This window comes from Corvus brachyrhynchos, unplaced genomic scaffold, assembly GCF_000691975.1.
Source record: "Corvus brachyrhynchos isolate BGI_N302 unplaced genomic scaffold, ASM69197v1 scaffold245, whole genome shotgun sequence".
Lineage (NCBI taxonomy): Eukaryota > Metazoa > Chordata > Aves > Passeriformes > Corvidae > Corvus > Corvus brachyrhynchos.
Genome location: NW_008238988.1, coordinates 4,143,829 through 4,150,047, shown reverse-complemented (window position 1 = coordinate 4,150,047; position 6,219 = coordinate 4,143,829). Strand labels below are relative to the sequence as shown.

At 50.5% G+C, this 6,219-nt stretch overlaps 1 long non-coding RNA gene across 2 annotated transcripts in view; it reads left to right on the top strand.

Moving 5' to 3' along the window:
* Window positions 1–4,299: 4,299 nt before the first annotated feature.
* Window positions 4,300–6,219, top strand: part of LOC108447825 — a 7,942-nt gene continuing 6,022 nt past the window's right edge. Inside the window, exons 1-2 of one of the 2 annotated variants that reach the window (XR_001863521.1) lie at window positions 4,327–4,749; window positions 4,976–5,254. This is a non-coding gene — a long non-coding RNA (uncharacterized LOC108447825). Of the gene's footprint in view, window positions 4,750–4,975; window positions 5,255–6,219 lie in introns of those variants that run through there. The other variant, XR_001863522.1, reaches the window with a different exon arrangement.

Here is a 6,219-nt window from a genome sequence, read left to right as displayed (position 1 = left end):
TCCCCTTGTACCTCCTGCCAGGAAACCATTTTTTAAATCTTTGCCCATCCCTTTGGATAAACCCAGCATAAAAAGAGGTTTTCTCCAAAGCTTGACAAGCAGTTGTTTTTAATTTGGGGATGAAGCTCATCGTGAAGGAATGGTGACCTGGAGACGCCCGTCCTCTGTGATGACAGGGCCACACCATGGTTCTGCAGCAAAGGGGACCCTTGAGAGGGGGCAGCTGTGTTTGCAGGGAGCTGTGGGGATCAAACTGTGACACTCTGTGCCCTGGTGCTCCCCAGGGCCTGGCCAAGGCTCCCTGGGGCTTGTCCCCTCCCAGTAGGCGCTGGCCAAAGCCATGGCTGTGTGCAGAGGGATTAGGTAACACCAGCTCTGTGTTTGGGGTCTGAGTGCTTCTTTCAATTTAGCTTAACTCGGTGAGGAATTGACTTAAACTAGATTGATATAAGCCACTCTTAAAAGATTTAAGCCCCATCATAAGAGGATGTGCTCATGGGTTTACACTGTATTAACCCAGGCTTTTAAATAACAGCTCCAGGCTAGGTCTATACTTGGTTTCTATCCCAAATTATTGCAGCTCAGGCCTGCCTGGTGTTTTAATTGAATCGGTGAGAAGTGTTCATGTGGATTCACTTACACTGGTGGTGAATTGTGTTGCAGTGGGATGGCTCTGGGAGTCATCCAGTTCTCCCAAGAGCGGGAATGAAGAAGGCTGCATACTCGTAGGGAAGAGGGTCTGTCAGCCCAGATAGTGCTTAAAGTATTTTAATCAGCAGGACAACAAAAATGTCAATGAAAAAAAAAGTTTTAACCTCCTTCACTCTTCCCGTTGGCCAGCAGCCCAGGAAAAGGAGGGAAGACAGAGACATCCCGATTTATGAGGCAGATGGGACACCTGGCTGGGATGAAGCAACGATTCCTCTCATGGGGGTGGTTTCCCCAGAGTTTCCAATTCTAAACCCAGTGATTTTGGCTAACACTTGGTTTTTAACACCGTGCCCATCGCTGTGCCAGCACCTTGCCCTGCTCACAGCTCTGGCTGAGGGAGATGCCGGTCCCACACTGGGGAAAAGCCACGCTCAGCTGCAAAACCAGCAAGTTTTGGCTAATCCCTCTCCCAGCACAGTATATCCCTTGCACGAACACGCCACCGCTCTCTAATAGTATTAATAATTCTCCCTTTATTTCTCACTCAAACACTCTTGGAAGGATCATCCAATTTAAATCACAGCTTCTCTAGTTAGCGCGTGTCACCACAAGAGGGCAATAAATCATCTAATTACAGTGATGGAGCCGCTGTCCTTTCACAAAGCCACCCATGATGAACTTAAATGGATTTTAAACATTAATATAATAGGCATTTAGTAAAGAATGGGAAGGAAAAAGAACATTTTAAACAAGCCAGCAGGTTCCTCTGAATGTATTTGGGATGCGGGGCTTGGATTGGCCACCAAAACCATCCTGATGTGCAGCGCGACGCTGGAATTAAAACCGGGGAAGGGAGTCCTGCCTCTTTGAGATGCTAATTCAGGTAAAAGCTCATTTTGAGGAGTGCAGACGTACTGACCCTAATGATTCGGAGCTATTTGGAGAGCTAATGGAGGGTTACTAATTTCAAAGCATATCAATCTCATAAAAAGTGAAAGGAGATGGTTCCTTACTCGGCTGTCCTGGGGGATGTCTGGGGGCTCCCTGGCCCCTTCCTGAGCAGTCCGCTGGCTCCACGTGCCAAAATGCTCTGCTACACCCACTGCTAAGGCTTGGCCCTGTGGAAGCCAAGGAAAAGTCACTTTATCTCCCAGGCTGATGCTGTCAGGAACGGGTACTCTAATCCTGGTACTCTGACCCACAGCTGCTCTAACCCAGGGGTGTATTTTTGCTGTAAAACAATCCCGCTCTTTGCTTCGTTCCCCAGGGTGAGGCAGCAGGGTCCTGGCGGATGTTTTGGGGCCCCAAATGTGGCCACTGGTGGTGGCAGGAGCGTTTGGTTCCCATGTCTTGTGGGATGACTTTTTGGGGTGACCTTGGCTGGTTTCTGGCTGGGAGCCGCTTGAGGGGCAAGGATGGGAGATGTCACTGAGTTGCCCAAATCTCGTCTTGGCATTCATCAGTCTCCTCAATGTCCTCATGTTCCCAGTCTTCTGAGCTTCCACAATAGGGCATCTACCCATGAGGCAGGAGCAGAAACCACCAGAAACAGCCATTCAAAGACGAGAGGAATTTAAGGGCTGCAATGTGAGATGTTGCTGGCATATTTGGGTCATTTGATCCCTTTCATTTGCCTTCCCATGCTTGGATGGATGAGACACTGAGCTGGTGCACCTGTGGCCCTTGGAGACAGGGAGAGACCAGAGCCTTTGTGCAGGAGTCCAAAATAGACCTGGATGAACTAAGATCAGAAATGAGCAGTTACAAATTCTCAAAGCCAGGGCTTCTGGGGACATTTAGGAGAGCAAAATTGGGCACACAGGTATGAAATGGAGAAGAGGTGGGAAAGCAGTGGCACAGGGGGCCGGGTTGTGAAGGCAGAACAAGTCACAGCCTAAGGCTGATTGGACAGCAAAGAAAAACTTATTTAGGGTGTTTATTATAAAGAGAGCCACATGTGAGACCTGGCAGGAAGTGATCCTGCCTTGTGTGCTCCTACCAGGCATGAGAGAAGCCTTGTGCCCAGCTCAGGGCTTCAAAACCTTGTAGGCAACTTGTCGGGAGTCCAGAGGGAAGGAACAGAAGTGATGCTGGGCCACATCTGGTGAGGGGAGATGGACTATGAGCCTCCTGGAGCAGGATTTGGCTCTCCTGTTCCTTGGGGAAAGGTCAAAGCTGCACTCAAGGAAAAACTGGTTTGAGTTGGAAGAGCAATGACATGATGAGGGGACCATGTGCAGCCTCTGCCTTGGAGCTTTCCAAGACAGAGAGCTCCTGGGGACGGATTGGGTCATTCAGGCCTTCTCCACTTTCTGGCCACCAGGAGCAAAGTAAGACTGGTGGGAATGCTATCAGCTCCATCCTGGTGCCAGAGCTGGGAAGGAGTGGGAAATGGTGTTTGCAGTCCCCTCTGGAGCTCTCCTGCAGCTCTGCATGTGCCTGAGCCCTGTGGCTTTGCACAAGGCTGGTGATTGGCCTTAAACCACGAGAAACAGCAGCGAAGCCAATGTCAGTCTGTTAACAAGGCCCACAGCACAGCCAGTGCCTCAGTGCTGCAGGAGAAGGGAGAAGCTGCCAGCAGGAGAAGGCTTTGGGACAGGACATTTTTTTTTTAGGGAACACAGGCAGCCCCTGCTAAAGGTTGTCTTGTGAAATAAGGAGATGGCAAGAGCTGAGGGTCACCACTTGCCACAGTAAGTCCTAATGTAAAGGTTTAAGGAGCTGGAGGTTATGAGTTCATGTGTAGATTTATCCTCTGTGCTGATATCCATCCACCATGGAAGTCATGGTCACCATGGGGGTCACCTGGGTCCTCCTGGCAGCAGTTTTCAGCCTCTTCCACTGGCGTGAGAAGAGGAGGAGAACAGTGCAGTTCAGGCATGGTGTGGGTGATGGACACCCTGGTAGGCTGTTTGCAGCAGTCCTGGGTGGATACTTCCCGTATTTCCCCTGGACCAGCACTGGGAAGGCTGCAAAAGTGAGTTCAGTCCTGAACGGAGCATGAAACAGGGGAGGAGAACACGGAGACACAGAGCTCAGCCAAGTTCTGCACTGATTTTCATAACTAGTAAAGATCCGGTATGAATATGAGATTGAAAGGCCTCAAAGCTGATTAAATCTGTTTGATATTTGAGGGTTTCCTCCCCCTCCCTCCCCTTTGTTAAAGGACAGTCTCCTCCTTCAAAGTGAGTGATAGTCTAAAGTCGTAATGCCGATTATTGCTGAGATTCTCACACAAATGCGGTGGGGAGAAGGGGGGAAGAATAAAAATCCCTGTAGGGTAGTTTAAAGTCGGCGTGAGTAGTGTGTAATCTACCCAACAGGATTGATCCAGGTCAGGCATTAAAGGCTAAAATGGATTAAACAAAAGACATTCCCCTTGTAACAAGAAGGAAAAACTTCAAAGGTGGGATTTGTTCTTGTTATGACAAAGGAAGTGGATTTACCAAGTGCCTGGGGGCACACACCCCTCCGCGGCTTTCAATTTGCTCGAGTTGCTCTGAAGAAACAGGACAAAATGCGTGGGGGTTTTCGCCGTGCGCCTCGACGCTGCCGGGGCCCTCCCCGGGGTAAGAACGCTGGGTTAAGAGGATCGGCTTGGCATCGCCTTTTCTTGTTTTGTTTTGTTCTCTCTTTAGGGGGAAAAAAAAAAAAAAGAAGAAAAAAGAAAGGGCGGGGCGGGAACAACAAAAGGAGGGAGAGAGGGGAGGGTTGGTGGTGTGTCAGAGAGATATAGTGGCTGAGGGTGGTGGGGACAGGTGGGACAAGTGTGGGCAGGGGTGAGATGGGATGGGAAATGGGAGTTTCAAAGCAAAGAAAGACCAGGTTGTCCCAGATAGGCGTGAAGGGCTGGAAAAGGGGCTGGACCTGTGTTAAATACCAGCCACCCTCTGCATGAAGATGCCTTTTCCCTCCTACTCCTCACTGGTCACACCATGGCCAAGGTCAGTGCAGATTGTCCCTGGCCAGTGGACACGAAGGTGTGGGCACATCCCCATCTCTGCATGGACCACGAGGGAAAGGATGGGACCTTCAGGCCAACAAATCTCACCAGGCCAACAAATCTCACCAGGCCAACAAATCTCACCAGGACTCCAGGTGAGCGCTACAGCCACTTGTTTTTACAAGACTTGCACCCTGCCGTGGGGGGATTATTCTTTTCTTTCTTGTTCTTGAACCCACTCCAGGGTGAAGCTAATTCTCCTCCCTGGCTGGGAAAAGGTACAGTGGCAGTAGGCATGGTGACAGCAGGGCATGGTGGCAACCAGTCATGGCTGCAGCGAGTCCTTCTGCCTGCAAAAAACAGTCCCTCCCTCTTCCCCAGGTGCTGCCACCATCACGGGGGACATGCTGTGACACCAAACACATGCAGGACTCAGTGAGGAAGCCCATAACACTCAAAACCTTTCCCAGCATTGGGCTTTCATGAAGCCAAAAATGCTCCTTGGCGTCTGGTGCACCCAAATCCGGAGCATCTCAAGCTGGGCTGGACTGGGCTGTTGGGCGATCCTGCAAAGGTGCTGGATGGTGGGAACGTGGCGGCTTCCATGTTGTCTCATACCTCTAATTGCTGGAATTCAAATTACAGTCCATTTGGAACCAAGCCTGTGTCATTTTGAGCCATTTCTTGAAGGGAACAAGCCCCACGGTCTAATCCGTGTGATCGCAGCCGGGTTAAGTTGAATGTGTCTGTGTGCCCGTGTGTGCGTATGAGTTTTCCATACTAAAGCCAGGTTAATTCTGCTAGGAAGTGGATCCTCGCTCTGGTGCAGCACAGGGCTGCTGTATTTCTATCTAATTACCCAGGTAATGCAATTAGAAAATCGGGTCTAAGCTGACATCAAGAGGAGAGGTCCCCAGGTTTGCACAGCAACAGGACTACGGTGATTAAATGTGCCACACTCAATTATTGACATGTGAAAGCGTCTTTGGGAAACTCCATCTCCATCCACATTCTCCAAGATAACCAACAGATCTGAGCTGCAACTCACTGCTTTGCGGATAGAGAAGAAGGGTTTTATGGGGGCCTGGAGTGACAGGACAAGGGGGAATGGATTCAGACCGCCAGAGGGCAGGGTTAGATGGGATAGTGGGAAGAAATTCTTCCCTGTGAGGGTGGGGAGGCCCTGGCACAGGGTGCCCAGAGAAGCTGGGGCTGCCCCTGGATCCCTGGAATTGTCCAAGGGTGGGGCTTGGAGCAACCTGGGATAGTGGAAGGTATACCTGCCCAGGGCAGGAAGGTTGGAATGAGATGGGCTTTAAGGTCCAACCCAAGATATTCTGGGATTCTGTGAACATGAGCTGCTTCTCCCAAAGTGTCAAGCTGAGGAGCTGGGAGTGGGCTGACTCATCTCCTCAGGGCCTTCTGCTTGGGCTCAGCATCTTCCTCAGGAGACTTTCCCAGGCAGAGAGTGTGAGGGACAAGGATCACCTCTAGCTGGGAAGGGCACTTAAGGACAGATGGGGATAAACAGCAAACAAGGTGCCCACAGTTACCACAGAGTCCCTTTCCTTTTTCTGCAGCACAGTTATTTCTACAGAGCACGACCACATCCCTTTAAACACAAG